This window comes from Gossypium hirsutum, chromosome A11 (genome assembly GCF_007990345.1).
Source record: "Gossypium hirsutum isolate 1008001.06 chromosome A11, Gossypium_hirsutum_v2.1, whole genome shotgun sequence".
Classification (NCBI taxonomy): domain Eukaryota; kingdom Viridiplantae; phylum Streptophyta; class Magnoliopsida; order Malvales; family Malvaceae; genus Gossypium; species Gossypium hirsutum.
In genome coordinates, this window is record NC_053434.1 from 63,457,679 (window position 1) to 63,479,981 (window position 22,303).

The 22,303-nt window shown below is 36.0% G+C and overlaps 1 non-coding gene across 1 annotated transcript; it reads right to left on the bottom strand.

Annotated features, from left to right (window-relative positions):
• Positions 1-312: 312 nt before the first annotated feature.
• On the bottom strand, positions 313-419 carry LOC121210760 (small nucleolar RNA R71). The gene has a single exon (XR_005905875.1). It is a non-coding gene; the product is annotated as a small nucleolar RNA R71 (small nucleolar RNA).
• Positions 420-22,303: the final 21,884 nt, after the last annotated feature.

Sequence of the window (22,303 nt, forward strand, 5' to 3'; positions counted from 1 at the left end):
AGTTAGACCAGCTATTGCTGCAAATAATTTTGAACTGAAACCTAACACAATTCAAATGATACAACAGTTTGTTCAGTTTGATGGTTTCTAGGACGAAGATCCCAACGTTCACTTGGCAAACTTTTTGGAACTATGCGATACATTTAAAATCAATGGTGTTCTTGATGATGCCATACGTCTTCAGTTGTTTCCCTTTTCATTAAGGAACAAAGCTAAATAGTGGTTAAACTCGTTACCACGAGGGTCAATTACTACTTGGGAACAAATGATCAAAATTTTTTTTAAAAATATTTTCCACCGGCTAAAATGGCTAAATTATGTAATGATATCTCTTCTTTTATGCAGATGGATTTAGAAACACTCTACGATGCATGGGAGAGATACAAAGACCTTTTGAGAAGGTGCCCTTACCATGGGTTACCGCTTTGGCTACAGGTTCAAATGTTCCATAATGGCCTGAATCCTTCGACTTGGCAGATGATTGATGCAGCCGCTGGAGGAACTATCAATAATAAGACACCTAAGGTGGCTTAAGAATTTATTGAGAAGATGTCACTGAATAACTATCAATGGAAAGTTATGAGAACAAACCCAACGAAAGCAGCCGGTGTTTTCAACCTTGACGCGGTTACTATGCTATCTAACCAAGTAGAACTTTTAAATAAAAAGATTGACGATTTGTGTGGTTCTACTCAGGTACATCCAGTGATGAGGTGCGATTCGAATGGAGGAGGAGCATGCATAGAATATCAACCCTTCAACCCTAGCATCGAGGAGGAACAAGTCCAATATATGGGAAACAATAACTCCAGATCCCAAAATAACCCATATAGTAATACTTACAATACAGGTTGGAGGAACCACCCAAAATTTTCATGGGGCGGTCAAGGAAATCAAAGGCCACAACATCCTCCGGGCTTTCAACAGCCACCTTACCAGTAAGAAAAGAAGTCGAACCTTGAGGAGATGATAACCAAATTCATCTTGGTGTCAAAAACTCATTTTTAGAATACCGAGACAACACTTAAGAATCAACAAGCATCGATTCAAGGGCTAGAAACTCAGATTGGATAGCTTGCCAAGTTGATTTCTGAACGACCACAAGGTAGCTTGCCAAGCAACACAAAATCTAACCCAAGAGAGCAACTCAACGCGATTACTAGTGAAGATGAGGAAGGGTTAGTCACACCTAAACTAGAACCAAGGCAAGAAACTGAGATAAACAAAGGTAAAGGTGAGGTAGACCACAATGAGCAGAAACTGGTAAGTACAAAGTATAAACCTCGTGTGCCATACCCTAATGCGACAAGGAAAGACCGCTCAGATGAACAATTTGGTAAATTCCTTAGACTTTTAAAGAAACTACATATTAACCTACATTTTATTGAAGAACTTTCCCAGATGCCAAACGCAGTCAAATTTTTAAAGGAGCTTCTAGCAAATAAACAAAAGTTAGATGAAAGGTTGCAGTGGAGTTGAACGGGGTTTGCTCAGCCATTCTCTAGAATAAGCTACCCAACAAACTAAAAGATCCAGGGATTTTTACAATTCTTTATTTAATTGGTAGTTTAGATGTAAATAATGCATTAGCTGATTTAGGGGCTAGTATTAACGTCATGCCTTACAAAATGTTTAAACAACTGGGTCTTGGGAAACCCAAATAGACTAGGATGAGCATTCAATTAGTAGATAAAACTATAAGATTTCCTAGGGGTATTATTGAAGACGTACTCGTTAAAATTGACAAATTTATATTTCCCGTTGACTTCGTTGTTCTAGACATAAAGGAGGATAGCAACACTCCTTTGATTTTTAGAAGGCCCTTTTTAGCAACTGCTAGAACGATTATTGATGTTGGCACAGGTGATCTCACACTTCGTGTGGGAGACGAAACAATCACCCTTCAAGTTCGCAATTCCGGTAACACATCAAAAATTGAAGGTGATTGTCTAAACCATTCTACTAAAACTGACAATATGGTGCAACCTACTTTGCAGGAAATAAGTTTGAAGGAAGTACATGAGCCATTTTCAAGCAATAGTAGAGGACCTATTCATGCAGAACGAAGGCTACAAATTGAGGAGTTAGATGAATGGCGGACACATAAACCAAGAACACAGGATAAACCAAAACTACGCCAGAACAAGCTCAATACCTTTCCAAATCAACTTAAGGTTAGAGATAAAGTTTTATTAGATGCCGTAGATCCTCACATTGTCACTGCCAAACTGAATGAAGAAATCCCTTTTACGGTACATAGTATTTTCCCATTCGGTACATTCGAGGTAAGTCATCCCAATTTCGGTACTTTTAAGGTAAACAATACCCGCCTAAAACCTTATTTTGATGAGATTCATAGCAGGAATGAGGAGTATAAAATCCTCGAACCATCATGACCATTCAATGGAGAGGTAAGTCGAGCTTAGACTATAACTAAGCGCTTCTCGGGAGGCAGGCCGAGCACTAACTGTATTAACTTCTTTAAATTTTAGTACCTAACTTACTAACAGAGCTCTTGAATACAGGTTTACCACACAAACACGGCCAAGCACAAGGGTGTGCTTAGGACTGTGTGGAAACAGGGCAAAGATTTTCCCCAGCACGGGCTGTGATAGGTAGCCACAGCCGTGCGACATGGTCGTGGGCGAAACTATCAAAATAACATGGGCGTGCAACAAGCCCGTGTTGTGAAACCGTGGGTAAACCTATCAATTTAACATGGGCGTGCGCCTACATACACGGGCATGGGAGAAGCGAACAGATATCGACACGACCGTGCAACATGGCCGTGTACACCAATACGCTGAATTTTGAAAATTATGAAACGCACGGGCTAATCTTAGAGCACACGGGCGTGCCCTACGGTCGTGTGCCCCAATTTCTCTATAAACACCTATTATTGATTTTATTTTATTTTTATCTCTATATTTTGAAATTATTATTTTTATTTCCTTTTAATACTATTTTATCCTGAGTTTTTTTCAATTTTTATTCTTCGAGTATTTCATTACGAGTAATTATGCTTCAGTATACCTCTTAAAGAGTTCCTAATTTTATCACAGTCAGAAAGAGCTCCTCAAGCTCATCATCACATAAGAACTAAAAAATCCACTGGGAAAGGTTATCTACGACTGCCATGTCCTGATCGACCATGACCATAGCAACCACCAGATATAATATTCTTTTGGCACAGGACTTATGGACTTATGTCCTCCTCCACTCTCACTCCGATTATTCTCCAAAACACCAATTCAAGGAGTTCATTCATCATTCAGGAAGTTTGTACATTGAGGGCAATGTACATCTTAAGTGTGGGGGGGTCTTTTATATCAGAAAAATTCCTGAATTTTGTTTTATTCTCATACGATCTTCTCATATCATTATTAGAATGAATTCCAATTAGTTTATAATGTTTATTGATATATCTTGAATTAAAACATAGGCATTTATGCATTGATGGTTTAAACTTTAAGACATTAGGGAATCAAACATGATAAGTTGATTTTTGAAGAATTAAAAACTTTTAGGTTGTTTCCCCAAGTTTAGGTATTATTTTGAGTTGGAAGTCACAAGTTTAAACATAAAAAAACCATAATTTTTGTGAGATCTTGAGCCTTTAGAGCATCTATTATTTCTTTCATGCTCACTTTTATTGTTACTTTGAGTGCGTTAGTATTAAATTGTTATTCTAGAACTTGCTTGATTATGCATGTCAAGACCACACCATTTGGTTTGATATGTCAAAATGAGAAAGTCACTTAGGTTTAACCCACTCACTCCACAAAAGCCTACCTTCACAATTAACTCTTAGTGAACCCCCTTGAACCTAACAAGCCATTCATTGATTTACTCTCAATATTAACCCATAACTCATTATTGTTGAAATCCCTTAAATTAATTTGTTCCCTATTTTTGTCCAGATTTGAGTTGGAATAGTTGCTTAGCTATGTTTTATTCTATTTTGTAATTTGAATTGTTCTTAAAAAAAATACTTGTATGCATATTAGTAGTAATGATCTTCTGAGCTAAAGAAGTTAAATTCCATATTCTGAGAAAAAGCTCTGTTGTACGCAATTCATGACTAGTCATTTTTCTAGTTAGGCAATTTTTCAACTCAATCTCGATTCTAACCCTTTCTTTCAGCTTGTGACCACACCCTCTAACCAAAGCCACGTTACAACCCTCTAAAGACCTTTTGATTGATTTTTCATCTCAATTTGTAGTGGTGGAGATTTGATTTTCATGCAAGCCTATGGTAATGACTTTTCATTATTGACTATTGAGTGCTTCATTTATTATACTTAAACACCTCGAGTGACTTGAGTAAATCTTTAGCGAGGATGTGAAACTCTGTGATATTTTGAATCAAAGGTAATTACTTAAATGAGGGAATACACCTATGTTTTCATGATAAAATGCTCAACTTGGAATGTTTGAAACTTTGATGTTCTTTCAGTTGAATTTTCAATGTATGATTACCTATGGATTATTTTGAGATATTATCGATAGAAATAATAAGTTGAGAAGAATTTATTTTTATTATGAGTTGAGGATTTTGCTTGAGGACAAGCAAATGCTTAAATGCGGGGGTATTTGATAAACCGTAATTTATACATATTTCTATCCCATGCTTAGCACGTTTTATGGATGATTTTTTCTTAGATTTGGTGAATTCGATGCTCCTAATGCCTTAATTTCATGTTTTATACTTAGGTGAGCATAGGAGAGTGAAAGGAACAAGAAACGGTCCAAAAACGGAGAAAATGGGCCAACGTACGAAATCAACATGGCCTGGACTGAAGACTACTCAAGGAAAGCCAATTGATCCATCTCAAAAGCCAGATTCATCATCAAGACTAAAGATCTCCCCTCAATTTCCCTTCAGGAGTTTTGGGTTTTTCTTTATGTTTTGTATTCATTATTCTTCTGAGATTTTTACCTTTTTAGTTATGAACTAAAATCCCTAAATACCTAAGGGGAATGAAACCTAAGACAGATCTTGTTATTATTATTTGAATTGTATGATAAATATTTGACTTGTTCTTAATTATGTGTTTTTAATTCTTGTTTTGATATTCTAGGATATTGATTCAAGTTAAGCTCTTATTCAGAAAAAGAATAGACCCTGTCTAAGAGTAAATTTGTCATAATTAATCCGAGTTGGTTGCACGCCTAGAGATAGGGTGACAAGATTTGCCAGATTAGGGTGAAACCTAATAAAGGGATCCATAGATCGAGTTAATGCAACCCTAGAGAGTTAATTAGAAAGTGATTTCAATTATTCAACCTAGGGTTAGACGTTGTTAGTCTCGAGAGGGATAATAATATAACTTAGGGATTTCTACGGATCAAGTCAAATGAATAAATCGTCCGATTCAGAGTCAAACAAGTGAAGTCTAGGTGGATATTTCTTTAGGTATTGTCTTAATTCAATCGTTTTTCCAAAAGTAATTCCCCAATTCTATTTTCTGTGAATTCTTAGTTTAGTTAAATAGTTAGTTAAAACAAATCCCATTATTCTTAGGCTAGATAATAGAAAGACAGTCATTACTAGTACTTTTAGTTCCTTTGGGTTCGACAATCCGGTCTTGCTAAAGCTAAACTACTGTTCGATAGGTACACTTGCCTTCATTGTGATAATAGTTAGTTTCAAGAACGATTCATTATAAATATTTAAAACCTGTCATGAATATCACATATCACTTCCCAAACTATTCTCTTTTCTGAATGCATTACTACTTATCACTTCACTACCGAACTCTTTAGTTTCCCACTTATGATCTTAGTAACCATAATTCTTGTAAAACTTTCGTCAACACTGGTAAGTGGGGTAAGGTCGTAATGCCTTTAACTTGAATCTCACAAACACATACATAGGACTCAACATTTATCATCAATAATATTGTTACAATCATATGGTGCACTCCAAGCAAGTTAACATGCTCGTTTATTCTACAAATGCTTTGTCATCCACAATTTTCATACAATAAATTCATTTACTTGAACTACAATTTAACGTTTAATTAAGTTCCATCACTTGGCTTTAATTTTACTTATCAAAATTCGTCAAATTAGAGAACGTCTTACGGGTTTGAATGCATCGTTCACTTGATGCCGTAGTCCGACTATGGTCTTACACAAAATCTCATGTATATAATAAGATGCCAATGCCATGTCCCAAACATGGTCTTACATGGGTTCTCATCTATCGATGCCATAGCCTAGCTATGGTCTTACACGTACTCACAAGTAGTGTCATGGTCCAACCATGGTCTTAACCGTTAATTCCTCATTGAATGATTATACTCATTTCCTGCGTCCTACTGAATATGATCTTCCAATTCAATTTATATAGCATATCTCAAGCTCGTATACCATACGTTTCAAATAGTTACCTGTATCACTCACAACATGGTCATAAATTTTCTCATTTTGATATAAATCATAAATCTTTCGTTGAACCATTTGCAATACTACCGGATACTCAATAGCCCCGAACATGAGATAAGATGCCGAGGCTATGTCCCAGACATGGTCTTAAAGTCGATGCCGTGTCCCAAACATGTCTTACACTAACTTTCATATATCGAGGCCGATGCCATGTCCCAGACAGGTCTTACACTGGCTCTCATCTATCAGTGTTGATGCCATGTCTCAGACAAGTCTTACATTAACACACAACAAGCTGAGGCCATGTCCTAGATAGGTCTTACACTAGCTTGTATATCCCGAGGCTGATACATGTCCCAGACATGTCTTACACTGGCTTTCGGCTCAATGCCGATGCATGTCCCAAAAATGTCTTACACTGGCTCTCATAATGTGGTCGATGCATGTCCCAGACATGTCTTACACTGGCTCACATACCACCTAATGTCATGATATGAATATCCAACTCTATTCCAAATATTCAATCGGAAGTCTTTATTATAATAATTTCTCATTCTCATATTCACAATCAAAACAATTTATGCAATATCAATTCAGTCACATACTACAGCAAAATAGTTGCATTATTAACCAATAACTTACTCATCACTATCCAATACAATTCATATCTATATATCATGAATTTCTATTCGTGCCTTTCCCACTTTTGACACATCATAAGCATGTTTCAATCATCTCAATATCATTTTCAAGCATTATCAAATATTTGCTCGGTTGGAAGTCATTCCTATCCTAACAAAACAATTTCATTATAGCCAGGAGATATCACAGTATCACAAGTAGTACTATGGCATGTATAGCTAGACTGACGTACGCTAGGTTAGTCCGAGAACCAACAAAACCATAACTCTGATACCACTAAATGTAACACCCCTTACCCGTGTCCAAGGCCGGGACAAGATATGAGGCATTACCAGACTTAAACATACGTAATCACATAAAATCAACCATAAAATTTTGTCCATATCAAAAACATTCATACATATGTATCACGTCCCTTAAACGGGCTTACGAGGCCCTATACATGCATCAAAGATGATTCGGGACTAAACAGGAAACTTTAAAAACTTCTGGGAAAACTTAGAAAATTTCATCATGAAACAGGGTCACACGGCCGTGTGGCTTGGGACACTCCCGTGCCCTCAACTTGTGTAACTCTCTGTTTATGACATCATCACCAAATTAGGGGCACATAGTCAAAGCACACGCCCATGTCCCAAGGCCATGTCCCTCACACGGCTGGACTACATGCCCATAGGGGCAGGCCGTGTGTCACACACGACTTAAACACACGCCTGTGTGTCTACCCGTGTGGACAAATACAATGCTAGTTTCCAAGCCATTTGCCCACCCATAGTTGTACACATACACTTATACATCTCTATAGCAATTAACATACTTAATTGAGCAATTATATATCCACAATCAAGGCTCAAGCATGGCATCCTCACAACAACACATATATGCACATGACATTTCTCTTATTCAAATCCAAACTTACTAAAACACATATAATATATACAATTGGTTTACCTCCAATTTATCCATATATATCATGATTATTAACATGCCAACAAATCTAATTTAAATCTTCAAGCATTCATGTCTTATAACAAAATCCACGCCTTCAAAGCATTGGCACATACATGTATACAAAATTTGATTTACGACCATTTAAGCATATAAGCAAATTTGCATGGCTACCCACAACATCAATCTATTAACTATTACAAGCCAATACATTTGGCTCACTTATAAAGACATATTCACAAAGTGGCTTAGTCCCTATACATGCCATAAACTTAAGAGGGTTGCATCCGTTTTTACACAACATGAAAACTTGATAGTGTGATGACATCTCCGGTAATCTCCAACCCAAGCTAGCAAAAATTAACCTATAAGGGATGGGAAAGGGAGGGGAGTAAGCTATAAACCTTAGTAAGTTCATATGAAAATAATAAGAAATTTTAATAATATGCTTTTACCAAATTCTTACAACATGCTCTCAAGGTATCACAATTATAATTGCATATTAATCCACTATTTGAACAAATCCTAGTCAAGTTGTCTACTCGAGTCATAGACACTAAATTATTTATATCTTGAGCTATGAAGCTCTAATTTAAGATCCGTTAATTTTCCCTGAGACTAGACTCACATATTTTCCTACCATAAAAATTTCAGAATTTTTGGTTTATCCAATTAGTACAGTTTATTCTTCAAACTTACCCCTTTTTCACTGTTCGATAGTTCTGACCCCTCTTCGCTAAAAATTAATTATCTTCTCATACGGGATTCTAATGATGTTCCCGTTTGTTTATTTTGAAAATAGACTTATTAAAGAATCTAAAAATATAAATTATAACCCATAATTGTATAGTTTGTTTATTCAGAATACCAAGGGTTTCTTGGAAATCTTATATATATAGTATCGTTTTAATGCCATATCCCCGATATGGTCTTACATGAAAAATCATATCGACGCCATGTCCCTGACATGGTCTTATACAAAATCACATGCCGAGGCCATATCCCGGATATGGTCTTATACAGAATCTTAATAACCTTATTGTTTTGACATTTGTACCCTATTCATCTCTAAGATTCGTTTGGGATTTCTCATTCATCGAAACTTCGTCATAATCATCATTGATAATTTTCATGGAAACAAATGTATAATTCATGCAATACCGAAATATAAAATACATAACATAAGGTAGTATCATTTACACATGAACTTACCTCGACACCAAGGTTATCAAAAAGAGTCCTAACCATCGATTCCTCATTTTTTCCCCCGTTCTAGGTCCAAAGCTCAATTTCCTCAATTTATAATGTCACATTTAGTCTAATTATTAGTCACATTATTCAATGTGATCCAAATATCATATTTTAGCAAAATTACATTTTTATGCCTAAACTTTGTCATAATTACACTTTTGCCCCTAGGCTCATAAAATGAAATGCACTCAATTTCCTTGTTACCCAAGCCTAGCTGAACCATTTTCATAACTATAGCATCTCAAAATTTTCATTAAAACACACTCTTACTACACATTTTATAACTTTCTCAAAATGGTCATTTTGGACGTTTTCACTGAAAATTACTTAACAAAAGATGTTTATCTAACACCCAACATTCATTTTCTACCATTAGACATCAAAACACATGTATGTCATTCATGGGTAATTTTTTAGACATTAGCCTTAGCTTAAAATAAAGGTGGAAATAAGTAAATCGAGTTACGGAAACTTCAAAAATGTAAAGAACTTCGAAAACGGGGCTAGGGATCACTTACTATTGAGCTTGAAAGTTTTAACAAAACCCTAGCCATGGCTTCCATGGGGGTTTTGGCTGGAGCAAGAAGATGGAGGCCAATTTTGGCTATTTTGGGCTTTTAATTCATTTATTTACTAGATTACCTAAATGCCCCTAACTTAAAAATTGTTCATTTCACCTATCTCATACCCATGTTTGTCCAACAAATGTCCAATGATCCATTTACTATATAAAGACCTTTAATTTAAAGTCCATAGCAATTTGACACCTTTAACATCTAGAACTTACGTGTTGCAATTTTTACGATTTAGTTCTTTTGACCAAATTAAGTAGAGAAACATCAAAATTTTTAAAGATAATTTCACAAATTCATTCCATGAAATCGTGGACCATAAAAATACAATAAAAATAGATTAACTTATGTCAGATTTGTGGTCCCAAAACCACTATTCTGACTAGGCCCAAAAATCGTGATGTTACATTTATGTATGTTAAATGATGTGTATTTATAGGTAATACCTCGAAACCCTATTCTGGTGACAGATACTGGTTAAGGGTGTTACATTTATTTGTAACACCCCTAAACCATATCCGTTGCCGGAATAGGGTCATAATGCATTACAAAATAAAACACGATTACGAACAATTTAATATAAGTATTTATATATTCATTTAAATAAGTCTCGAAAGTTAATCAAAAATTTATTTCATAAATTATTATAACTCTTAAATTTGAACATTTCATATCATATGAATATATAGCCACATCTCTCACAAGAAGCAATATAAAATACAATATATCAATGTACCCATACGCAAACTTACACAAATTTAGCAAATTCATATAGTCACATACATAGGTATATAGCATCCATAAATATGAGCAGCTTTACATACATATAAGGCCTATAAAAACTTAGCTGATATAAATGGACCAAATACTATATACGCATGTCTTAACTTAGTCCATAAATAAACACCAAAATTTGTATCATGCATATGTCTTTCTCTTTACCTATCAATTTCTTAATTTGCCTTAACTCAATAACATTCATCTTGAATCATACGACCGAATATATGTATTTAACCTCATCACAAATGATCTGAATTAAGGTTACACCCTTGACATAGACTCAATACAAAACCGATTATTTATATATAACCTAATCAACATTTATACACGCATGGTGCGTATTTACCTTAAAGCCTAGGCCATACTTACCATTTGAGCATCAAATACATACCAAACAGTCGACTAGATTAATCATGAATCACATGCATTGCTTACCACTTAACAATCCAACTAGTCAGGCTAGAACATAATCACTCACCACTTAAATTATGCCGCAGTTCATATTATCCATCACAAACTAATTAACATACCAAATACATATTATGCCATTATTCTTTCGTAGCCGAATCTTGCTACTTAGAATCACATATGCATCCAAAACTTCCATCATCAATTACCAATAAACAAGCTCACTAAATATTTTGACAAGAACTTACAAGACCAAATTTAAACATAATAAGCAAGCCATTTTCGTAACATATAGTATTTATCACATATATTATGCATTCATGGCACACAACTTAATAATCAAAATTAATATAAGCCTTACCTAATGTGACTGAATTCTAATATAATAATTTAGCCATTTTTGCATGGCTTAGATTACACATAACCGAAAATCCAACTTTACAAAACACATTCCAGCCTATACATGCCATAATTCGAGTTTGAATATTTAAATACCGAAGTTGTAGATAGTGTGATAGACTTTGCTGACGATCCCCGAGCCTGCAACTTGAATCCAAAATCTATAAAATAAGATACACATAATAACACAGAGTAAGCTTTTGAAGCTTAGTAAGTCATAAGCAATTAAACATTCCAATAATATTATCAACTTATTCAAACCAAACTAAATTATAATATCATAACTTATCAAATCCAAATATATATAATTCATTATAAACATATATTTTCATACTCAAATATCACTCTGGCCGAACACTCATGAAGCCAAATTATCATTATTATCATTTATCTTCCACAATCAATTAATCATTGTAACTTACTTCACGTATCCATAAGCATATAAACTCATGTGTAATTGCATACTTTCATATATATATACTAATTATGCAGCTGAATATATATAGTCAAGCATGTCAATACTAAGTTTCATTTCAATAATAATTTCAAGGCTGAATACATTGAGTACATAAACCCCTGTATCAAAATAATTCATCATATTCATATATTAAATATGTAACCGAAATTACCTAATCATATATGTACTTGTTTAAAAATTATTCATGATAAACAAGTTACTAACTCACAAGGTCAAATACACATATCACATTTGCATATATCCTTCATTTGCACCCTTTCAAGATTTGCAACTAATAACCAAGGTACTTACTTACTTTACCTTAAATAGGTAACGAGTTAATTCATACATGGCATATAGCTCATTTTACATATTCTTGCTCAATTTACCTTAGCCCGATGAACCATTCGAAATTGGATAGGACACTCGGATAATCACACAAATCGTACAATGCCAAAGTCCCAGACGTGGTCTTACATGTAGTCACATATCGATGCCATGGTCTTACTCGCACACATATATCGGAATCCTTTGTCATGACATTTGTATCCTAACTATTCCTAAGGTTCATACGGGGCTTTCGAACGTCCTAACTTCGTCGAAACAAATTCGAAAATGTGGTAGTCAAGCCTTTTCATATTCGGCCATAACAAATTTAAATTCATACATTTCATAAAAACTTTTATATCTAACATTTAACTAAAATTAAACAAGTCTATTTGCTTATAAACTTACCTCGGACGATGTAAAACGGAATGGAGCGACTAGTCGACAATTTTTGTTCTCCCCGATCCAAATTCGATTTCTTTGGTTCTTGATCTAAACATATTCAAATTAAGCTCATTCAAACATATTTTCATTCAATTTAGTCCAAAAACAAATAAATGGGAAAATTACCATTTTACCCCTAACATTTATAATTTTTACAATTTAGTCCCAATTGCACAAAACACAAAATATGCAAAATCTCAAGATACCCATGTTTGGCCGAATATTCCTAGTGTTCATACAAGTCCATATATTTCATTTATTTCACATTTTAGTCCCTCAAATTATTATTTTTGCAATTTAGTCCTAATTACTCAAAATCATCAAAAACTCCAATACAAAACATGTTAATCTAAAACATATCTTTCATATTTCATCATCAAACAACAAAAATCACAAGCTCTCAACAATATCACAACTCAAAATATTCATCAAAATAAAAAATTCAAGCAAGGGTTCTGTAGTACTCGAAGCAACGATCTCAAAAACGTAGAAATTTTCAAAAATCGAACAAAAAAACGAACCTTGATTGAGCTTGAAAGGATGGCCGAACCTAGGTTTCTTTTTTTTTCTTTTCTTTTGTTTCTAATTTCGATCAAAGATAATGAATAAAACATGGCTTATTTTATGATATAATAACATATATTAACATGTTTTTATCTAATTACATTTTTAACCTTAATAAAATTATAACTAAATCATATATTATAAGCCCATTACCATCCACCCTTTCTCTAAATGGACTAATTGCAACATAAAGGCTCCCTTTAATAAAGCCAATAACAACTAGGTCCTTTTTAGAAATAACCACCAAATTTTCATTTTACGCGATTAAGTCTTTTTATTTAATCGGGCACTTAAACGACAAAATTAAATCACAAAAATTTCACAGATATAAATTCACACAAAATAAACACATAAAATAATTTTTAAATATTTTTCTGCCTCGAATTCGTGGTCCTAAAACCATTGTTCCGATTAGGGCCTAAATCAGGCTGTTACAACTCTCCCCCGTTAGGGATTTTTGTCCCCGAAAATCTTACCGGTGAATAGGCTTGGATAGCATTCTCTTATTGCATCTTCTATCTCCCACATTGCTTCCTCAACTCCGTGTTATGCCATAGTACTTTAACCAACAGAATTTTCTTATTTCGCAACTCTTTAATCTCACGAGCTAGAATGCGAATCGGTTCTTCTTCGTACGACATATCGGGCTTAATCTCAACCTCAGTCGGACTAATCACATGTGAAGGATCAGATCGATATCTACGAAGCATCTAAACATGGAATACATTGTGGATGTTTTCTAGCTCAGATGGCAACAACAGTCTATAAGCAACCAGTCCGATGCGTTCTATTACCTCATAAGACCCAATAAACCTCGGACTTAATTTGCCTTTGCGACCAAATCTGAGTATCTTCTTCCACGGTGAGACTTTCAAAAAAATTATCTCCAATCTAAAACTCTATATCTTTACGTTTTAAGTCCGTATATGATTTCTAACGGTCTGATGCTGCTTGTAGACTTTCACGAATCATTTTCACCTTCTGTTCAATTTCTCTGATCAAGTCAACCCCATGTATCTTATTTTTACTGAGCTCAATCCAATACAATGGTGTACGACATTTACGACCGTACAAAAACTCATAAGGTGCCATTGTGATACTCGATTGAAAGCTGTTATTATACGCAAATTCAATCAGAGGTATGTATCGTTCCCACATACCTTCGAACTCGAGAATGCAACATCTCAACATATCCTTAAGTATCTGAATGATTCGCTCAGACTGACCATCTATTTACGGATGGAAAGCAGTGCTAAAATGTAATTTCGTATCTAATGCATCTTGCAGTTTCTTCCAAAACCGCGATGTAAACCTCGGATCTCTATCCGAAACAATAGATCTAGGTACACCATGTAATCTTACAATCTGAGAAACATAAAATTCAGCCAGCTTATTAAGTGAGTAGTCTATACGTATCAGAACAAAATAAGCCGATTTAGTCAACCTATCCACAATAACCCAAATTGCATCTTTCTTACTTAGTGTTAATAGTAAACCAGATACAAAATCCATAGTAACTCTATCCCACTTCCACTCTGGTATCATAATCGGCTGAAGCAATCCAGTAGGTACCTGATGCTCGACTTTTATTTGTTGATAGATTAAACATTTTGAAACAAAGCTAGAAATATCTCGTTTCATACCATGCCACCAATAAAGCTATTTCAGCTCAATATACATCTTCATACTACATCGGTGAATAGATAATCGACTACTGTGAGCTTCATTCAAAATCATCTGAATCAACTCTGAATTCCTTAGGATGCATATTCAGTTCCTGAATCTCAAACAATCATCAGCATCAACTCGACACTCTGAATCAGCATTTGAATCACATTGAGCTCGTTTCGTTATCAACTCGTTATCAACCTTCTGGGCATCACAAATTTATTGAAAAAATAACGGTCTTGCTTTCAATTCAGCTATTATCGAACCGTCATCAGACATAGCCATATATGCATTCGTTATACGCAAAGTAAATAGTGATTTTCAGCTTAAAGCATCAGCAACAACATTAGCCTTTCCCGAGTGATAGTTAATCACAAGCTCGTAGTCCTTTAGCAATTCTAACCATCGGCGTTGTCTCAAATTCAGATCTTTCTGAGACATCAAGTATTTCAGGCTTTTGTGATCTGAGTGAACATGACATTTCTCACCAAACAGATAGTGACACCAAATTTTCAATGCAAACATGATAGCTGCCAATTCCAAATCGTGTGTCAGATAGTTTCTTTCATGCGGCTTCAACTATCTCAAGGCATAAGCTATAACTTTGCCTTCCTGCATCAAAACATAGCCCAAACCATTTAAAGATGCATCACTATAGATAACAAATTCTTTACCCGATTCTGGCTGAACTAACACTAGAGCTTCGGTTAAAAGGGCTTTCAATTAATCAAAGCTTTTCTGACACTTCTCTGACCACTCAAACTTAACATCTTTCTGTAATAGCTTCGTCATCGGGGCTGCAATCATAGAGAAGCCTTTCACGAACTGTCTATAATAACCAGCAAGTCCCAGAAAACTTCGGACTACAGAAACATTCTTAGGAGGTTTCCAATCAAGTATAGCTGGAATTGTACTCGGATCAACCCGAATACCTGATGCTGATACCACATGACCCAGAAAACTAACTTCACTTAACCAGAACTCACATTTACTAAATTCCGCATACAAATGCTTATCTTGCAAAGTTTGTAACACAAGTCTCAAGTGTTTGGCAAGCTTAGCTTTATCACAAGAGTAGATTAAAATATCATCTATAAACATAACCACAAACCGATCCAGATACGGTCTAAAGATCCGATTCATCAAATCCATAAAAATAGCAGGTGCATTAGTAAGTCCGAAAGGCATAACTAAAAGCTCATAATATTCGTACCTCGTTCGAAATGCAGTCTTTGGGATGTCAGAGTCTTTAACTCGCAAGTAATAGTAGCCTGATCTCAAATCTATCTTTAAAAACACAGTAGCCCCTTTTAGTTGATCAAACAGATCACTAATCTGTGGCAACGGATACTTATTAGTTATAGTCACCTTATTGAGTTGTCTATAATCAATGCAAATTCTCTTAGTTCCATCTTTCTTTTCCACAAACAGTACTAATGCACCCTAAGGAGAGAACAGTCGCGCGAAATCTATATCTGTCAACTCTTGCAACCTAGCTTTCAATTCTTTTAATTATGTTGGTATCATTCTGTCCAGAGCTATGGATATCGGAGTTGTCCCAGGCATTAACTCAATACCTTACTCTACCTCCCGAATATGTGGCAAACCCGGTAATTCTTCAGGAAATACATCTGGATACTCACATACAACTGGTACTAATTCAATGTTTCTTGGTTACCCAAGCCTAGCCAAATATATTATAAACTCATACTAGCCCACATTTTCCTTTATTTCACATTTCTACCACATATTTTGTACCTTTCTCAAAAAGGTCCTTTTAGGGGTTTTTCATGAAAATCACTTAGGAAAAGATGTTTAACACATATCTAACTTTCATATTCCCCCTTAAATCATCAAAGAACAAACATGTCACACATGGGTCATTTTGCATACATGAACCCTAGCTTACAATATGGGTAGAAATGGAGAGAACATGTTACAAGGATCACAAAAATACAAAGAACATTAAAAACGGGGGTAGGAGTCACTTACTATTGAGCTTGGAAAGTGAAGAAACCCTAGCTACGGAGTCCTTTGAAATTTTGGTAGCAAGAGGGAGAAGAATGGCTGATTTTTTTGCCTTTATTTTCCCTTTTTATTGATTTTATTGCCAAAAGACCAAAATGCCCTTCCTTACTAAACTTCTAAAATTTTCCATGCATGCCCATTTTTGTCCAAAAACTTAGAAATTGGGAAAATTACCCTTTAAGACCTTCTAATTAATATTATAAAGCAATTTCATGCAAATTGCTTCTACAATCCAAGTTTTGCAATTTTTTCAATTTGGTCCCTAATTTCTGATTGGACACCTTACACTAAGAATTTCTTCATGAAACTTTAACATATGCTTACTTTTATATTCTAAGCCTCATAGTAATCATAAAATAAATATTTTGACTTTGGGTTTGTGGTCCCAAAACCACTGTTCCTACTAGACCCAATTTTGGGATGTTACATTTCGTCTTACCAGTATACAAGTTCGGATATTGACTTCTCATGGTTTCTTCAGATTCCCATGTGGCTTCTTCCACTCTATGTTTGTGCCATAGAACTTTTACCAAGGCTATTTTCTTGTTCCTTAATTGTTTGATTTCTCGAGCCAAAAAATTTTGACTGGTTCTTCACCATAGGTCATGTTTGGTCTAATCTCAACTTCCGACGGCAGAATCACATGTGAGGGATCTGATCTATATCTACGCAACATGGACACATGGAAAACATCATGAATCTTTTCCATTTCGGGTGGTAAGGCTAACTGGTAGGCTTAAGGCCCAACTTGTTCAGTAATCTCGTATGGTCCAATAAACCGCGGGCTCAATTTTCCTTTTTGGCCAAATCTAAAAACCTTTTTCCAGGGAGACACTTTTAAGAATACTTTATCTCTAACTTGAAACTCAATCTTTTTCCTTTTTAAATCGGCATATGACTTTTGCCTATCCGATGCTGCTTTTAAAGAATTGCGGATTACTTTAACCTTTTCTTCGGTATCCTCGATCAAATCAACCCCTTGAATCTAGTGTTCCTTGAGTTCCGTCCAATACAATGGATTTCGACACTTTTGGCCATATAATGCCTCATAAGGTGCCATCTTTAAACTCGTCTGGAAACTGTTGTTGCAGGTGAACTCCACCAATGTAAATATTTTTCCAAACTACCTTGAAATTTAAGGACACAGCATCGTAACATATCCTCAAGGGTCTGAATCGTCTACTCAGACTGACTATTGGTCTGTGGGTGGAACACCATACTAAAACTCAACATTTTACCCAAGGCTTCTTGTAGTTTCTTCCAAAATCTCCAAGTGAATCTCGGGTCTCTCTATCTGAAATGATCGACAATGGTACTCCGTGTAATCTCACAATCTCGGATAAGTATAAGTCGGCCAATCTATCAAGAGTGAAATCTGTCCATACAGGAATAAAGTGAGCTGACTTCGTTAGTCTATCCATTACAACCCAAAGAAAATCTTTCTTTTTCGGGGTTAACGGTAGCCCAGTCACGAAGTCCATGGTGATCCTGTCCCATTTCCATTTGGGAACCATTACAGGCTGTAATAAACCTGAAGGCACTTGGTGTTCAGCCTTGACCTGCTGACATATCAAGCATTTCGACAAAAATTCAGAAATATCTCTTTTCATACCATTCCACCAGTACATGGTCTTTAAATCATTGTGCATCTTGGTACTTCCCGGGTGAATTGACAGACAACTATCATGTGCTTCTTGCAAAATTTTCTGAATAAACTCATCACCTTTAGGTACACAGAACCTATCTCGAAACTTTAAACAACCATTAGGATCAATTCGAAAATTTAATTCGGCTCCCGTTTCACATTGTTCTCTTTTGACTTGCAAGTCACTATCATTGATCTGAGCTACGCAAACCTCTTGGAGAAATGTTAGTCTGGCTCTTAACTCTGCCAAAACTGAACCATCATCAGATAATGCCAAATGCGTGTTCATAACCTTCAGAGCAAAAAAGGAGTTTCTACTTAACGTGTCGATGACTACATTCGCCTTACTAGGATGGTAATTGATCACAAGCTCATAATCCTTAATCAATTCTAGCCACCTTCAGTGTCTCAACTTCAATTCTTTTTGTGTCATCAAGTATTTCAAACTCTTGTGATCGGTGAATACACGACAAGTTTCACCATACAAATGGTATCTCTAAATTTTTAAGGGAAATACAATAATAGCTAGCTCTAAGTCATGAGTCAAATAATTTTTCTCGTGTGGTTTCAGTTGCCTCGAGGCATAAGCTATCACTTTTCCCTCTTATATAAGCACACAACCCAGTCCATTTAAGGACGCATTGCTATACATCACAAATTCTTTTCCCAGTTCGACTTGTACCAAAACTGGATCTTCTGTCAATAATGTGTTCAATTTATCGAAACTTTGCTGACATTTTTCCGACCATTCAAATTTAACATCTTTTTGCAGTAACCTCGTCAAGGGAGTTGCAATCATCAAAAATCATTTCACAAAGTGTCAGCAGTAACCGGCTAAGCCAAAAAAGCCTCTAACCTCTGTTACGTTCTTTAACGGCTTCCACTCGACAATAGCAAAAATTTTATTCAAATCAACTCGGGTGCCATCATCCGACACAATATGACCGAGAAATCTGACTTCTTGAAGCTAAAACTTGCTCTTGCTAAACTTTGCATAGAGTTGCCTATCCCGTAAAGTCTGTAAAATAGTCCTCAAATGAATACTACTACAAACTAGTCCAGGTACGGCTGAAATACACGATTCATTAAATCCATAAACGCAGTTGGGGCATTTGTTAGACCAAAAGGCATGACAAGGAACTCGTAGTGGCCGTACCTTGTCCTGAAGGCAGTCTTAGGTACATCTACCTCCTTAACTCGTAACTGGTAGTAGCCGGAACTCAAATCTATTTTTGAAAATACGGTGGCTCCCCTCAACTAATTGAACAAGTCGTCAATCCTTGGCAAGGGATACTTATTCTTAATAGTCACCTTAATAAGTTGCCGGTAGTCTATGCACAACCTCATCGATCCATCTTTCTTTTTCACGAATAAAATGGGAGCACCTCAAGGTGAAGAGCTCAGTCTTGTAAAACCCTTGTCTGTCAATTCTTGCAATTGTGATTTTAACTCCTTCAACTCGGTAGGGGCCATTCTGTACGAAGTAATAGAAATGGGCAGCATTCCCGATATTAGTTCAATATCGATTTCCACCTCTCTAATAGGAGGTAACCCTGGTAACTCTTCTAGGAACACGTCTGGATATTCACAGACTATCGGTACCAACTCAATCTTCAATTCAGATGCTTTAGTCTTCAATATGAACTCAAGGTAAGCTTCAAATCTTTTCCTCATATACCTTTGAGCCATTATTGAAATAATCACATTCGGCGGTGTATTCAACTCATTCGAATCAACCCGGAGAATGTCATCATATGAAAATTTTAATTCCATGTACTTGCTACCGTAGTTTACTATCACATCATGGGCGGTCAACCAATCCATACCAAGAATTACATTAAATTTGTCAAATGGAAAAAGCATAAGATTTGCCAGAAAACAGTGTCCTTCAATTGTCAAAGGACAATTCTTACAAACTTTATCTACTAATACCAACTTGCCTAGAGGGTTCAACACATTAATTACAAATTCCGTTGATTCCACAAAGATGTTCATGCTAGACACCAATTTTATGCATATATAGGAATGGGTTGATCTCGGATCAATTAAGGCAATGACATGAGTATTATGAGGAGAAAATGTACCCGTAATGACATCGGGAGTTGAAGCTTTCTCTCTAGTGCGTATCACATAAGTCCTTGCCGGGGCTCGAGCCTCAGATTTTGCAGTCGTGTCCTTGACAGTAGTTCGACTACCACTTGCACTTCCAGGATGTCGTGGTGGTCTACCTCGAAGATTAGGAACATTAGACTTTAGGGGTAAATCCACCTCTTTATCGGCTCGTTCTGGGCAATCTTTAATGAAGTGGCCAAGGGAACCACATCTAAAATATGCCACACTCTTCATTCGGCATTCCCCGAAATGAAACTTGTTGCAACTTTTACATCTCAAATTTTGATCATCTATACTCCCTACACTAGTTACCTCAGGGGAGGAAGACTTTGAGTTGTGTCATTTAAAGCTTCTTGTTTTGCTCAAATATCCCACCGATGCAGTAGAGCATTCTTGTTGACTCTTCGATTTCTTCGTAGGAAAGAAGTGCGTTCTACCGCTAGATCTCTTACTCGAAGCTCTAGCTTCTCTCTTTGCTCGTTTTCTTTCATTATTTAGTTCCTCAGCCTTCTTGGCTCGATTGGATAATGTAGCCAACTTCTTTATCAAGAATCCTGATTAACAGTTTGATTTTTTCATTCAGACCTTCTTCGAAGCGTTTACACATTTTCACCTCTGATTGGACCCACTCACTTGCATACTGACTTAGTCTCACGAACTCTCTTTTGTATTCTAACACGGTTCTATTTCCTTGTTTGAGTTCCAGGAACTCCTTCCGCTTTTGGTCCAAGAACCTTTGGCTGATATTCTTCTTCCTAAATTCTGTGTGGATGAATTCCAATGTGGTACTCTCTCTCGGTGCTATTGAGGATACGGTCTTCCACCAATGGTATGCAATGTCCTTCAATAGTGACACCACACATTTTAAACTTTCCTCAAAAATACATGACAGCTCGTCTAGAACTCTCATGGTATTCTCAAGCCAAAGTTTAGAACGTTCCGGATCATTATCAATTATGGCCATAAACTCTTTGGCTCCGTATTTCCTAAGTTTGTCCACAGGGGCCTTACCAATTCTCATAGGTACCACACCTTGTGGCACTTCTCCTTCAGGTCGAGCAGGGGGTGGTGGAGGTCGTGGTATATTGGGGTGATTTCTCAAACAATCCCCAAACCATTCATCCATCATCTCGAAAAAGGTAGATCTTGGCTCTTCTCAGCCTTCAGACACAGGCCTTCTACTACTAGTAGTAGTAGCTCATTAAACGGAAGCTGGAGAATGGCTCTCAGCTCTCTCAGACTCATCTTGAGCTTTATTGGAAGACATTTACTATATTCAAATACAATTAAAAATGGTTAGGAGATGTCACACTATCATAACTTGTATAATGGCATGTATAGATATACTCGACATATGCTACGTTAGCCCTAGAACTGACTAAACCGTAACTCTGATACCACTAAATGTAACACCCCTTACCCGTACCCGAGACCGGGACAACTTTGCATGAACATGACATTTCTGAAAATTTTCTAGCTATAAAATTTCATTCCAAATTAAAACCAATCAATCATATTTATAATATCCCTATTATGGACCTGTGGGGCCCAAAACATACATTGAGGATGGTCCGGGACTAAGCCGAGAACTTAAGAAACTTTTTGGAAAATTTCCTAGGTTAAGCCTCATACGCCCATGTGGAGGCAATGCACACGCCCGTGTGCTTT